The following is a 15,769-nucleotide window of genomic DNA, read 5'->3' as shown; positions in this document are numbered from 1 at the left end:
CTGTAGAGGAGTAACAGAGGCATACTGTAGGCAGCCAGTGGACAGCTCTGTCTATTGCATCTAATCTAAGATCCAGAGGTTGTCCACCCCCACTTTAACAGATTATTTATTTAATCTCACTGAGAATAGGTTTAAAGCAGACCCAGGCTGATTAGCACCTTGGGCAATAAGTAGCTTCAGTTCCTGCATCCCTACCCCCTTATATTTTTTCTCCTTTTACCAAAAATTACTTGCAGGGCTTATACTGTTTATACTGTCTGAAGTGTTTATAGTGCTTTGTAATGTCGCTTTAAAATAAAGCCATGTGCTGCTGATTTTTATCTAGCATGAATGACTTCAGACTGGGAACTGAAACACAATAATGCTTTAAAGCTAATTGGTAGAAGTTAATTTTTTTTAGTTGGTTCCCAGACAACCTACAGAATTAGTGGTGGTAGGGCTTTAGAAGACATTTACTACTGTCTTTCCTCAACAAAATTTGCCATACTGTACACTCAACAAATGTAGCTTTTTATCCCTCCAGTTCAGCATCATGGTTGAGCACCCAGGAAACAAACTATAAGCCTTAGATTCTGGTTTTGCAGATGGCGACCCTCCTTCTACTTTGGTCATACATACAGGTTTTAGGCTAGCAAGCTTTTGTGTTCTTGATTCTGATGCTCGGAAAATTCTTTAGGGGCCATGAAAACTTTCAGGTTAACTCTCTCCCTATTTTACTGGATTGGTAGAAGAGAACACAAGGAATCCTCCGCCAGATGTTTTAATGCTTTTACCTTTGAGAACATGGGTCTGTAACTAAAGCTGCGACTACATGGTCAATACCACAGGATTTGTTCTATTTATAAAACAGGTGAATTCAAAGTAGTCTTTATGGACAATATGCCACAAAGGCTGAATCGAATCAGTCCAGCCTTTTTTTTGTTCCCAAAGTGACTTATAGTTGGGTGTTTCTACTTTTTCAAGCTGGAACAGTATCAATGGGCTTTTCCCTATAAGGTTAGTTGTGATATGTTCTTGTAAAGAACGTTGTGTTTGTATAGGTGGTGTTTTGTCAGGACTGAGGGAACATGCCCCAATATTCTTTCCTTTTCCCTGATTGTCCTCCGATTTTTAAATTCAAAAATATTCTTACATATTTGTGATTGGCACTAGATCATCCTATCACCTAATCACGAGGTCGTCATTATTATTGTTTTCTGTACTATGCCTCCATCAGATCGACACAAGCAGGACCAGAGGAAAGAAGGAAAACCGTGGGCTGGAATGCAAATTGCATCACATCCAGTATGAACAGTGAAATCCTGAATCAATCCAGAGCCCTTGTGTGAACACCGACTGTGATTTCAAATGTAATAGAGTCAGTGAATCAGTGTACTCACACCCTAAATAACTATGTTTTTTAAAGCACCTCTGTTCTCTGGTGCAGTTATTCACATTTTCAGGCTAGCAGCCCTCAGAGTCATGCAATATTCCTCTTATTATAGTAAGTCATAGGATCAAAGCTATGCAGTGACCCCAGGCCTTGTGCACTATTCTGAACACACGCCAGTTACTGTATGCACCAGTATTTCCAAGCAGGCTGAGTTTCCATGTTAAGAATGTAGTTTGTGCAAAGGATTATCCCAGGTAATAAACTGCAATCTGCTTATAGCCCAAGCCTTTCTGAATAATACTGTGCTATTGGGCTAACTGCTGGAGTCCCCTCTACAAGCTTTTAAAGAGTTCGCCAGATTATTCTCTTTCAGTATGTATAATACAAATAAAAACAAAAGAATTACTGCACCTTAAATAGTAACAGAGTTATTTCTGTGTGAGGTTTTATAGATTACAGTCCACTTTATTAGACACTTAGAGCATAATAATTAGGCAACAGGTTTATGTACACAGAGCAGATGATAGAGGGATTGGGACCAATGAGACAAGAAAATGAGGGTGACCACTACATTGATAATGGGTTTTTGAAATAGCAGTGGCATTGTTAACACCAGTAATGACTGATCAAATTGCTGATTATATAAGCAACCTATGGTGATGATCTGGATGTGGAGGAACTCTCAGTAGTTCCATTGTCATGGGCAGACCATTACCTGGTAGGTTTTTGGGGTATTAGAACTCTGAGCCCTTGCAGGGGTGTGTGTGTGCCAATTAAAATGGTCAATGCTAGGAGACTGATGCATCGAAATGATTTCCTGACAGCTCTTGGGGAGTTTCCAGCTGTCTTACCAGGCAATCTTGTCAAAGAGCTTGGTGGATCTCTGGAATGTGGAGGTGGCTACAGCTATTGACTCAATCATTCATAAGCATCTCCTCCCACGGAGTGCAATCAAACCTGTTCCCTGGTTTATTAGGGAGCTGAGGATGATAAAATGAGAGGGAAGGAGACTAGAACAACAATGGCAGAAAATTTGCAGCAGCTCTAATTGAACATGGGCTAGAGCCCATTGGAAAGTCTACTCTGGGACACGATGGTAGTGAAGAAGCCATTCTTCTCTGCCACCGTTGCATCTGCAAAAAATCTGTCTAGTGGGCGGTCAAGGGACTATTGCACAGATAGCCACAAGAGAAGGTTCATGACCCTCAGTGGTTTGCTGTGAAGATTTTGCATTCTGCAGAAAAAGTAACTGAGATTCACTCTGACTTAGATGCTATAGTTCAAGGGTCCCCAACCCCCGGTCTGCGGGCTGGTACCAGTCCGTGGGCTTCCTTCAACTGGGCCGCAGACACGGATCTCCACCCCCGCCCGCACATATGGGGGGCGTGTCATGCTCACTGGTGGGCGTGTCACGCTTTCGTGACTCCCCATTGGCTGGCTGGCGGGTCGGCAGTGCCTGCTACTGTTTGTTCTCTTCGATGGAACGTTCATTCCCCCTTGTTGGCCGCAGCTCTTCGTCCCTGGCAGTGGCGGCAAAGAAGCAGTAGCAGGAAAGGAAAAGGAAAGGAAGAGAGGGAGGGAGGGAATGAGCAACAGACCATCAAGACCGACGGATGGATGGGCGTGAGCTCTCCGCGGCAGGCTGCGAATAGAAACCGGGGGGAGGGAGCGCATGTGAGAAGGCTGTTCTCTTGGCATCACCCCCTCCCACAGCATGTCCGGGCAGGGAGGGGAGGAGCGCCAGGTGGGAGGAAAAAGAGGTGTGCGGCCAGGTTGCGAGTGGGGCCCCTCCTTCACCTCAGCCCTAGAGAGGACGAAGCGACAGTGGTGGCGGTGCTACCGGTGCCCAGAGAGAGAGGTGGCCTGACGAGGCGCTCGAGGTAAGGGCTTTGCGTCACCCCCATCTTCCCTTCCTTCCTGGCACATTGCCGGAGTGCTTCGAAGCGCCTCTCCAGGTGTGAAGAGCAGCGGGGAGGGGGGATAAAGAGATCTAAAACCAGAAGCCCCGGTGGCGCCAAACCTCTCACCCGTGAGCTCTGCCGCTTCAGAGGGAGAAGACTGCCTGGCAGGGAGAGGGCTCCCCTTCTGGACACGTGGGCTCTTCGGGGGGAGGGAGGTGGGACCCAGCCCCTACGAGGCGGGGAGGGGCGGTGATGGAGTTGCTCCTGTGCCTTCCAGGACCAGGGAGACAACTCTGAAGCAGGGCACTTCTGGGAGCCCCTGATGAGGAATCCAAATAGGTGCTGCTGCTGCTCCTGCTCCCGGTTGGGCTGAAATTAGAAGCCAGGCAGATTTTGAGAGTGGGTGGGCATGTTGCGCTCTTGTGCATGCGTGCAAGCATGACATGCCTCTCTGCAAGCGTGACACGCCCCTCCACAAGCATGACATGCCCACCCGCAAGCACGGGGTGCTCCCGCCCCAACAGGTCCGCACATTGAGCCCGCACCCCCCAAAATGGTCCATGGTCCCAAAAAGGTTGGGGACCGCTGCTATAGTTGACACCTCTCCTGTTGATGTTACTTTTGTCCCTGCTTGTGTTGTTATAATGGATGTATTTTAATTGGTGCAGCTTGATGATGTGGACGGGATTTTTGGAGAGGTGAAAGCCATCACGTGTGCTGGATCTTTGCCCTTCTAGGCTTGTAAAAGCAGCCAGAGACAGACTGGCTGAGTGGTTTAGAGGAATGATAAGTGTCTCCTTGCAACAGGGCATCATGCCAGCAAGCCTAAAGGAGGCAGTAGTAAAACCTTTGTTTAAAAAAGCCCTCCTTGAATCATACTGTACTGGATAATTATCAGCCAGTCTCCAATATTCCATTTTTGGGCAAGGCCTTGTAGCATGTTGTAGCTTCTCAGCTCCAGAGATTCCTGGATAAAGCAGATTATCCAGATCCATTTCAGTCTGGCTTCAGTTCTAGTTACTAAACAGAGAAAGCTTTGGTCTGTTAATGGGTAGCCTATGCTGGTAACTGGACAGAGTGTGTCCCAGTTGATCCTGCTAGACCTCTCAATGGCTTTTGATGTCATCAATCATGGTATCCATCTGGGACATCTTTCTGGAATGCATCTTGAAGGTATTGTCTTACATTGGTTCCAGTTCTTCAGGAGATTGTGCTGGGGGACTCCTGTTTGACACCCTGGCCATTGGCCTGTGGTGTTCCCCATGGTTCTTTTCTCAGTGTTATTCAGCATCTACATGAAGCCATTCAGAAAGGTTGTCAGGGGTTTTGGGGTTTGGTGCCATCAGCATGCTAATGATACACAACTCTATCTCTTCTTCCCATATGATTCCAAGGAAGTGCCTAGACCAGTGCTTGTTGTCAGTAATGGACTGGAAGAAGGCTAACAAACTAAAACTTCATCCAGACAAGATATAGGTGTTCCTAGTCAGTCACAAGGCAAACCAGTACTCCCCCTGAAAAATCAGGTTTGCAGTTTGGGAGAACTCGTGGACTTAACCCTGAGCTTGGATGCAGTGGTGGCCAGGAATGCCTTTGCACAGTTAAAGCTGGTGCACCATCTTCACCCGTTCCTGGAGATGTGTGATCTGGGCAGGGCTACAATGCTTTAGTTACATCTTGTCTGGATTACTACAACATGCTCTACATGGGAGTGTCTTTGAAATGTTTTGAAATTTCAGCTAGTTCAAAATGCTTTAGTGAGACAACTGACTGTTGCTTGTTATAGGGAGTATGTAAATCCCTTATCACAACAGCTGCACTGTGTGCCAGTTTGTTTCTGGGCCCAGTTCGAAATGCTAGTTATTACTTATAAAGCTCTTTTCAGTTTAGGTCCAGACTATTTGAAGGATTGTATCACCACATATGAGCCTACTAGACTTTTAAGATCTTCTAGGGAGGCACATCTCTTGGTTCCACCACCTTCCCAAGCTCACTTGGTAGGACACAAAAGAGGTTCTTCTCAGTGGCTGCTCCCAGGCTTTGGAAAGTACTGCCCCAAGAAGCCAGATTAGCCCCCTTTTGCTTGTCTTGCCATCGTAAGGCAAAACTTTCCTTTTCAGGCAAGCTTTTAAGCAATAAGTGCTTAAGGAATGCTGTGTTTTTTTAGATTTAGATAATTTTTTAAAAATTCAAAATTGTTTTTAATCTTCAGCAATGTTTTTAAATTAGTTTTGTATGGCATTTTACCTTATTATTGCACAATGGTCTCATCCATCCATCCATCCATCCATCCATCCATCCATCCATCCATCCATCCATCCATCCATCCATCCATCCATCCATCCATCCATCCATCCATCCATCCTGTTATCATCAACTAGAAGGTTCAGAAAGTGTACTAAGGCTAGAGATATAAAAAAAAAAATAACATTTTCATTTCAAGTACACTTGAGGCCTGAACCATGTTTTTAGTTGACTCTTAAAAGTGCCCAGCATAGGGGCCGCACGAATAACCAGAGGAAGGTTATTCCAGAGGCAAAGAGCCACCGCCGAGAAGGCCCGGTTTTGTGTCCTTTCCTTCTGGGCTTCCCTCGGCGTTAGGCTCCTCAGCCTCACCTCCTGGCTTGTGCGGGTGATACGAGTAGATCTAGGTGGGAGCAGGCGTTCCGCCAAGTATCGGGGTCCTAAACCGTTTAGGGCCTTATATGTAAGCATTAACACTTTGAAGTCAATGCGGAAACAGATGAGCAGCCAGTGCAGCATGGCCAGAGTAGGAGAGATATGTTGTTATTTTCTCACTCCAATAAGGAGTCTGGCCGCCGCATTCTGCACCACCTGAAGTTTCCACATCAGCTTCAAAGGGAGCCCCACGTAGAGCGCGTTACAGTAGTCTAATCTAGAGATTAGGAGCACATGTACTAAGGTAGTGAGTGCCTCCGTGTCTAGGTAAGGTCGCAGCCGGGCAATCCGCCAAAGGTGGAAAAAGGCGGTGCGGATTACTGACGCCACCTGCGTTTCCATGGTGAGCATCGGGTCCAGGTGTACCCCTATGCTGCGGACCCCACTCTTTGCGGCCAGGGCCACCCCCCCCATACATGAGGGAGTTTCCCAAGCCACCATCCACAGGGCCACCCACCCTCAGAACTTCCGTCTTGTCCGGGTTCAGCCTCAGCCCGTTCTCCTGCATCCATTGCAGTACGGCCCCCAGGCAGCGCTGGAGGGACAGGACAGCATCACCTGCAGTTGGTGAAAAGGAGATGTAGAGCTGGGTGTCATCAGCATATTGATGACACAATGCTCCACATCCCCTGATGACCCCACCGAGCGGCCTCATATAGATGTTAAACAGCATTGGGGAAATAGTCGACCCCTGTGGAACCCCACATTTGAGACTCCACAGGGCCGAAATACTCCCCCAAGCTGCACTCTCTGGGGGCGGTCCTCCAAGAAGGAACGGAGCCAGGCCAGAGCCAAGCCACCGATACCTAACTCAGAGAGCCTCCCCAGGAGGATACCATGGTCAATGGTATCAAAGGCCGCCGAGATGTCAAGGAGAACCAACAAAGATATTTTACCCCTGTCGGCCTCCCTCAACAAGTCATCAGACAGGTCGACCAATGCCGTCTCCATACCATGGCATGGCCTGAAGCCCGACTGAAATGGATCCAGGGCATCTGTTTCATCCAGATGTGCATGAAGCTGGTCAGCCACCACCCTCTCGACCACTTTGCTCATGAAAGAAACATTGGCGACGGGCCTATAATTGCCAGTTTCGTCCGTCGCCAAATTAGATTTCTTTCTTATGGGCCTAATGAGTGTCTCCTTCAGGGCAGAGGGAAACCTGCCCTCAAGGAAAGACCCATTTATTATTGCAGTGGTCCATTCTGTTGTTATCAGCCTGGCTGCTTTGATTAGCCAGGACGGGCAAGGGTCCAAGGAGGAGGTGGTGGCTCGACAGCGGTCAAGCACTCTGGCCACAGAATCAGGCGTGACAGGCTGAAAGGAGTCAAGGGTTATTGGGCTAGACGGAGCGCTGGACATCTCTGCTCAACTCACTGTGTTCAAAAAAGGAGAGAGGTCCTGTCGGATGGCCTCCACTTTAGATTTTAAAAAGGCTGCAAACTGGTCAAGTGAAAAACTAGGGGGAGGCCTATCATCCAGACCAGTTCCGGATAGGTCGCGTACTATATGGAATAACTCTGCCTGCTGGTTGGATGCTTTGCTTATCCGGTTAGCGAAGTAAGATCGACAAGCAGCCCTTACCTTAGACAGGTAAAGGTTAGTTGCGACCCTGACAGCTATCCCAGTATAATCCGTCGGGTTCTTCCTCCACCTACGCTCTAGCCTTCTCTTATGTCGCTTCAGTGCTCGAAGCTCCTGATTAAACCAGAGCGCTGGCCGACCTCTACGATGGAGAGGGCGTTTAGGCGCGATCGTGTCTATAGCCCTGGTTGTGAAGGTGGACCAGCTATCAACCAGAGTGTTGACAGGAGCGCTAGCCAGGTCCGGCGTGACCCCTCTCATGATGTCCTGGAATCCAAGCGGATCCAGTAGTCTTCGAGAGCGAACCATAGAAATAGGTCCCTGCTCCCTGCGAGGGGGGAGAGCCACTGTGAGGTTGCATTTTATTAGGTGGTGATCTGACCATGACAAGGGGACTGACATGAGGTCCGTCACCAACAGATCACACTCGCTCCAACTGGAGGAAAAGACCAGGTCCAGTGTGTGGCCACCCACCTGGTGGGGCCGTTGACATGTTGGGACATGTTCAAGGAAGCCATGGTTTCCAAGAACTCAAGAGCTGACCCAGATGCCTCTGCCCCTGCGTGCACGTTGAAATCACCCAAGATCAAAAGCCTCGGGGATCCCAATAGTGCTGTGGAGACAAAGTCAGTCAACTCCGGAAGGGAAGTGGCTGGATCGCGGGAAGCGTGGTAACCCAGCAAAATCCCAATACCATCCCTGGCCCCAATCGACACTTGGAGTGCCTCTAGACCCGGCTTTACCACCGAGGAGCGCCTAGTAACCTCCAAGGTGGATTTAGAAACAATGGCTACTCCTCTCCCGCCCCTCCAGTCTACCCTGGTGCTGGACAGCATAACCGGACGGACAGACAAGAGCCAGGGGAGGACTCCCCTCCCCGCTGATCCACGTCTCGGTTATGCATGCCAGGTCTGCATTCTCTTCCAGGATAAGATCGTGAATCACCTGAGGCTTGTTGGCTATAGACCTAGCATTCAACAGTATTAGAGTTAGAGTGGAGGGCTGGCTGAGATGGCTGCCTTGATACTGAGGGTTGGTCACAGTCTCAGAACAACAGACAGCCTTCAAACATCTGGGTGAATCCAGAGTACTAGTATGAGAGGCATCCAGCGTCTTGCTAGCTCGTAACCAGGCAGGATAGGAGGTGTAGGGCTTTGCTTATACACCCAGCTCCCGAATTCTTGGTTTTATAACTTATCCCTTCTTTTGGAGTTAATGGATGGGAAATACATATGCTAGCCAGGACTTAACCTGGTATAAGTAAGAGACCCAGTCCTGGATCTTCATGGGAGAATGGAGGAGCTTTGTCACTATACATGTCTGCAGCATTTTGCTTGAAATGCTCTGTGTGGGGCCTTGCTCTCTCCTACCAGTCCAGGGGCACCTGTAAAATTCCTGCCCTAGAGATGGGGGACAGTTCTGTGCTCTTGGTTTTTTTCTTTCCAAATAAACAAACAAACAAACAAATATGTGTGTGCGTACGTACGTACGTACGTACGTACATACATACATACATACATACATACATACATACATACTTCTGTGTCATACAACAAATACTAAAATGGCCAAAACGTAGATTCTGTTTATTAAGTTATTAGTGGATATTACTCAGGGTTAGAGTAAATATAAATCAATCATATTTGTGGTATGAAACTATTTTAGTTTAATGTCAATAAACTGTAAATTCAGACTTTTCTTATTAGAATAAATGTTTCCTCTTAAAATGCATGATAATCATAATCAAGACTAAATTTGTTCTGTTATTTATTTTCTAAATGATTGTACATGTTTAGCAGACTTTTGATTTAAATCCCTGTGGATATATTGGAGACAGATGTTTAGATGACCTCATGTTTAAAGTAATGTTATATTTGGACACCAGATTAAATTTTCCTTGAAATTTTCCTTATAAGTGAGACTGCTGGAGTGCAGAAACTAATCAATGATTTATCTTTGAAGCATGCCATTTTATTAAATGGCATTTGTAAAGTTTTGTAGATTTTTGCAATAATCTGTATTCTAAAGAAGATATGATTATGCAACCATTGTTTACATATGAAAATAATGTTTCCGACTAGAAGGTTAAATTAGAAACAGGTTTCTGAAGTCATTTGAATTTGAATATAAATTTGCCATGTCATATAAACTTTTCTTCATCCTTTCCTTCCAATACAGAAAGATTTTGATTCCCTTTTCAGAGTATTGGTGATAAATTTTATAATTCACATTAGTGGATTAGCAGAGCAATCCTAGCTATGTTTACTGTGAACTAAGTACAACTGATGTCAACGAGACTTCTAAACAAGTCTAACTTACAACTTTCTTTTAAGTAATGGAGTACAGTAGTAGATAGGTGTGTTTGATTTTAAATGTTGAAACATGAAACAATTGTAAGAGTTGTTCTGTTAGAAATATATAGTGAGCTGACAGTTCACATGAAAGCACTGCAAAATGGAAATATTCTATTATGTGTAGTAGGCGTGTGTGTGTTTAGTCGTTTAGTCGTGTCCGACTCTTCGTGACCCCATGGACCAGAGCACGCCAGGCCCTCCTGTCTTCTACTGCCTCCCGGAGTTGCGTCAGGTTCATGTTGGTTGCTTCGCAGACACTGTCCAGCCATCTCATCCTCGGTCGTCCCCGTTTCCTCTTGCCATCACACCTTCCTAACATCAAGGTTTTTTCCAAGGACTCTTTTCTTCTCATGAGATGGCCAAAGTACTGGAGCCTCAGCTTCAGGATCTGTCCTTCAAGTGAGCATTCAGGGTTGATTTCCTTTAGAACTGATAGGTTTGTTCTCCTTGCAGTCCAGGGGATTCTCAAGAGTCTCCTCCAGCACCACAATTCAAAGGCATCAATTCTTCGGCGGTCTGCTTTCTTTATGGTCCAGCTCTCACTTCCATACATCACGACAGGAAAAACCATAGCTTTGACTATTCGGACTTTTGTTGGCAAGGTGATGTCTCTGCTTTTCAAGATGCTGTCAAGATTTGTCATCGCTTTCCTCCCAAGAAGAAGGCGCCTTTTAATTTTCTGCAGAAACAATTGTTTTTAATTGCCATTAAAGTTCTAGTGTTAATTTGGAAAGTTAGCAATACTATTTCTTACTGTTACTTTTAATAAAGCATAGTTTTGCATTTAGTTACTGTCATAGTACAGCGGTGCCTCGCTTAACAGGCGCCCCATTTAACGACAAATCCGCATTGCAATGTTCCCCATAGGCCCCATTTTCCCCCAGCTGACCGGCGGGCACTTGGGAAGGAGCGTGGAAGGTCAGCTGGCCGAAAAAGCCGGCGGGTGCTTCGGAAGGAGCGCGGGACAGCCCTCCCCCACGCTCCTTCCCAAGTGCCCGCCACATCAGTTCTTATCTCAGTCCTTTCTTTGAAGTGTTCAGTAAAGAGATATGAGTTGAAGGTGTGAACTGTCTGGTTATACACTGACATCTGCCTGTGAGATCAGCTTCCCAGGAAACATAGCTCATGGAAACAAGAGGGATCAAGAAACTGAATTCCATATTCCCCAAGTCCTCAGTTTCTTCATACCATCTTTCTCTTGGTACAGGGACCCAAGGTGGTTAACAAATTATTGAAAAACAACTGAGCTAAAAGCACAATCTGTTATTATATTTTATGTCCCCTGGAGCCTTTGTGGGCCATAGCAACCCCTGCAAGTAAAACTAGAAATAAATTCTAGTCACTTCCAATTTTGAAATAAGGCCTGTCTCAGGATTTAAAAAGCTCAGAGGAACTAAACTCAATAACAGTTGCCCCCCTGCTTCCTCAGAGAACTCAAGGGACCCTTTGAGTTAAACAAATTCAGAGGTACCTGGGGCAGATGTGACCCTCTAAAATCAAAGTGTTGATGGTTTTTTCCCCTCAATTCTGGAAGCAGCCCATTTGTGACTTATATGGGTTTTCCCCCCTCTTATTACTCTTTTGTGGGCAATTTGAAGATATCTTCTCTCCTAAATTCTAGGACATTTTCTTGCTTCTTAGTGGTATGTGGTTCCTCCTCTCTCCCTAAAATGAACCGAGGGCTCAAGTACACTTCTATTTAGCCTGTGACTTTTGCAAGAATCACTGCGAATTTCGACTTATTTCCCATCAAGTACACAATGGAAAGCTGACTGTAAGTATTTCAGGTCCTTTTCCATTGTCATTTGGTGTATTTCACTTGGCCAGAAGGGGCTTGACTTTTTAGTGACAATTCCAAGCATACTGCTTTGTTTTGGGTTATGGCATGTGGTACAGCTTCTAGTGGTCTGAACTGGCAGTGAGGAGTTTGTGTGCTCTAGCCTGGGGTTGGTGATGATGTCATAAGAGTGGTATAATATGGCAAGTAAGAATATCTCCCTCCAGTGAGCAGCTCTCCTCTTTCTCCAGAATTTTTTAAAAATTAATGTTGCTGTCATCTGTAGTGCTGATTCAGTTCAGTGCTGTATCACCTGTCAAAAGTACAGAAGTTTCATTGCATTCATTTAACTTTTCCTTTGGATATAGGCTGGGATTGCAGCCTAAGGTTGTGATCATGTTGCAGGTTAATTCTGAAGTCACCAAGCCTGAGCTGTGAGGATCAGCACAGCTGGCTTCTGCTTCCCTTCCATGTGCCTTTTATTCCTAGGACTTGGTGCTCCAGCTTGCCTGCTTACCCACCCACCCAATTGCTCACATTGAGTTACATTTCCACATCCCTTTGCTCTAGCCAGGTTTTTCGCTGTTGAACTTCACTCTTATAAATCCCTGCCTTTCATTGCTTTTTAATAATGAGATTTATTCTCTTCATGGTGGTCTAGCTAGTTAAATTGTTGACAGTCCATAGCTTATAAATGTTATCTATTGCTAGTGAGCTTACCACTAGCAAGTAGATGCTAAACTCATATATATAAACTCATATATATATGAGTTTCAGATAGATGAAATATTTTGGTTCATTCAATAAATGCAGTTCACACCTATTGGATTTGCTCTTTTCTTGCACTCTACTAAGTTAGTGCAGTTGGTTTAAACATTTTGAAATGTTAAAAGGTTAAAGAGTTGAATTCAGCTAGAATTTATGTATGTTTTGTATCCCATGATTCCAGTATGATTTCTCCAGCTTTACTGTTTTGTGAATCACGCTTGACATACTTTGATTTCATAGTGTTCTGGGATAAATTTAATGTGTTTTTTGAAAGGAAAATTCTTCACAGCTGTAGACTCTCACTGTACATATTAATCCTTAACTTTAAAAATGAGAGCATGCTCTTTTTTATTGAAAGGATATGTTCCTGTGACTTTGAAATGTTTCACTTTTAGAAAGTTTCCAATAATGAAAGCATTACTCCAAAAGCAATGTCAGATCATGGGTAAGATTACCTGTAAGATTGAATATTTTAGAAATGTTCTGAGATGCCAACAATATATATGATTAATACTCTGCATATTTGTAAAATGGCATACATTTTTAGAGTTAGGGATTTTTAAAAACCCTCCAGTGGTATCAACTGGAGTTACAAGAGCATAGCCCCAAGTAATTATGCGAACAGTTTACGTTACTGCCAGAATTTGCTTATTTTACCTTGCAAGTAAAATCTTTGACACTAACAGCATTTCTGAAGAAGTATGTGAGCCTGAAATAACACACATACGATATGTTTTTGTTCAGTTTATACTATCTAGTTGTTTCTACAGCCGCTGAAACTGTATTTATGACTGCAGGTGTTTCTCCAGGATATGCCTTTGAATAATATTAAACCGAAACTTAACAGGTGACACAATTTTCCCCATCATTCTCCTTTTATTTGAAACCGGAATTTTCTGAACTGCTATGTAGCATACAAGAAAAAAAAAACCCACAATAACACATTTGAAATTATAATGCGATACAAGGTTTTGATAATTATTTTTCAACCTAAAGTATCCCTGATTAAAACCTTGTACACACAGGGGGACCTGCTTTCCAGATTGTTTTTTATGCTTTACTATTTGTACTTAGGTGTGTAGCTGAAACATGACTATATAAGTCTATTTTTGTAATTTGTGAACACTTGGCTGTATGGGTATAAGATGTAGGCTTGTCAATGCAATTCTTTGTTTTGCCCTGATATCCCAAGCCTTTTTCTCGGGAAAAATAAAGGGATTTGTGGCTGTGGTGGTAATAATTGTTAAAACAATAAGTCCCAAGGTATTTTACAATCAGAATACTGTTGATATATGATCCTCTACTGTTGATTTAAAAAAGAGTGGGGAATCCAGTTTGGTTTTAGAATCATCAGACAGCCTATAGCAGTGATGGCTAACCTTTTTGAGCCCAAGTGTCCAAACTTGGGGGGAAAAAAACACAACTCGGCCGGCGGTGGCAGAAGCGGAAATGGCAGCAACGGAAGCGGAAATCTTGGGCACAGAGGTGCCTCCAGACCCCACTCCGGATCCGCTTCCATTCGTTCCTAACCCCTGCCAGCACCAAATGCTCCAGATCCTGGCCTGCTGCCTATCAGGGAAGTAGCCCCGTGGCTGCAGCCACCACCTCAGGTTTGCTTGGCAGGGGTAGCGATCCGGCAACTTATGACTCACGTGCCCGCAGAGAGGGGTCTGCGTGCCAACTGTGGCACGCGTGCCATAGGTTTGCCATCGCTGGCCTATAGACATGGTTTGTCTTCTTCAAAGAACAGGTTATGTTTACTACATAGCCATCTCTTAACAGGGTACATTTTGTTACACTTTGTCTGCAAATTGATTTAATCATGCTGTAGCTTTCCTCTGTATTTCAGTATTTGTCTTTATAAAACAATTTGCTCCTTCCATCTTTGATGCAAAATAGTCTTTACAAACCAGCAATATCTTAATAATACAAAACACCAGTGGTTTTTAACCTGTTCTTTACCATGGACCTCCTCCTATAAACATCTTTTGTTGCTGTGGACCACCAAGAGTTAACTAAAGTGCATCAAAGATTTACTTAAAAGTTTCTCCTGAAGGGTCTGACTGACAGATATTCTTTGCTATAACAGTGACACTTTTTAAGATGACTGGAAGGAGCTTCGTTTTGCATTGTCAGCCGCAGCAGTTCTTTTGCATTTCAGACCTGGCCAGTGATTCCTTTTGAGGCTCAGCCAAAATGTATTGTTATGAAATTCACTGCAATAATATTGAGAAGTCACTTTACTCGCCAATAACCAAATGGTTTTATTAGCAGAAATCGAAGAAGAAACACAATCACAAAGTTTAACCACTGCACCACAAGGCTTCTAACATAAAATAGCCAGACCACTGTGAGAAGGCTGTTATATAATATAGATAGCCCTTTACTTGCAATTTACTGTGAGGTGATGGGAACCAAATCTCCTAAAACCAATTAAGCTCCATTATTTGAGCACCCCTAATGATAGGGGCCATGAATCCTGTGCTATCTATGCCACAGAGAGTGGAAGATTTCCACAAAGGAACTCTGTTAATGGCTTCTACATATAATCATTAATGATCCTTTATTTCTGCACATCTGAAAATGTTTTAGGGTTTAAAGGTTGTAACCAGTGTCTTGATTGGACCCGGATGCAAACTGGGTGTCAGTGTAGCTAATAAAGCACTTGTATGGTATGGTCACATCACCAAGCTGTCATCAGCAGCTCTACTGCTATATTTTGCCTCAGGTAAAATTTGCAGGCACTTTTCAAGAACTTTCCGACACCAAGCATGTTAAAACCATTTAAAAAACACCCAACTGATGCTGCGTTTTTCCTTACAGTTCTGAGACAAGAGCAACAGAACAGGCATCTCTCCTGCTCCCCACAGAGGAAGTGAAGCCCCCCTGGGAAAAGTGCCCTTGACCCCACACCAGCCTTCCAGATGACATGAATTGTGGTAGTTACACCATTTACCTATGGACTCTGCAGAGGAACTTGTAATGCTCTAAGTGGCAACCACGGTGCTCCCGGCTGTATCTAGCTGATGCTGTAGTGAAATTCTTCTTGTAAATAACTAAACCACTTGTTGATGTGGCAGACTACCTTTCTAAAATAAAACAAAATAAAAATACAACAGTTGACACACCAGGCCAGAGCTAAAAAAACTCCGCAACACCACTCATATACCCAGGTGTTCTTCCAAACTGCAGGCTGTGTATCCCTTCTCCTAAAACCACCCAGTGTAGGGCTTGCAGTAACATGGCAGTATAGCAATCAAATAAATAAATACATTCAGACAGAATAATTAATTACCTGTACAAGTGACATAGGGCCTGATACCACTGCTGGAAG

General features: G+C 44.5%; 1 protein-coding gene and 1 long non-coding RNA gene across 2 annotated transcripts in view; both read left to right on the top strand.

Moving 5' to 3' along the window:
* The window catches only part of LOC140703216 (uncharacterized), a 31,139-nt gene extending 15,401 nt beyond the window's left edge, over positions 1-15,738 (top strand). Inside the window, exon 2 of the long non-coding RNA XR_012082603.2 lies at positions 15,259-15,738. This is a non-coding gene — a long non-coding RNA (uncharacterized LOC140703216). The remainder of the gene's footprint in view (positions 1-15,258) is intronic.
* SLC25A21 (solute carrier family 25 member 21) overlaps positions 1-15,769 on the top strand; it is a 359,073-nt gene that overhangs the window by 15,759 nt on the left and 327,545 nt on the right. The gene's annotated exons all lie outside the window — the stretch shown is intronic.

The sequence above is a fragment of the Pogona vitticeps genome, chromosome 1 (assembly GCF_051106095.1).
Source record: "Pogona vitticeps strain Pit_001003342236 chromosome 1, PviZW2.1, whole genome shotgun sequence".
Classification (NCBI taxonomy): Eukaryota; Metazoa; Chordata; class Lepidosauria; order Squamata; family Agamidae; genus Pogona; species Pogona vitticeps.
The sequence above is the reverse complement of the archived record's forward strand: the minus strand, read 5'-3'. Positions and strand labels throughout refer to the sequence as shown.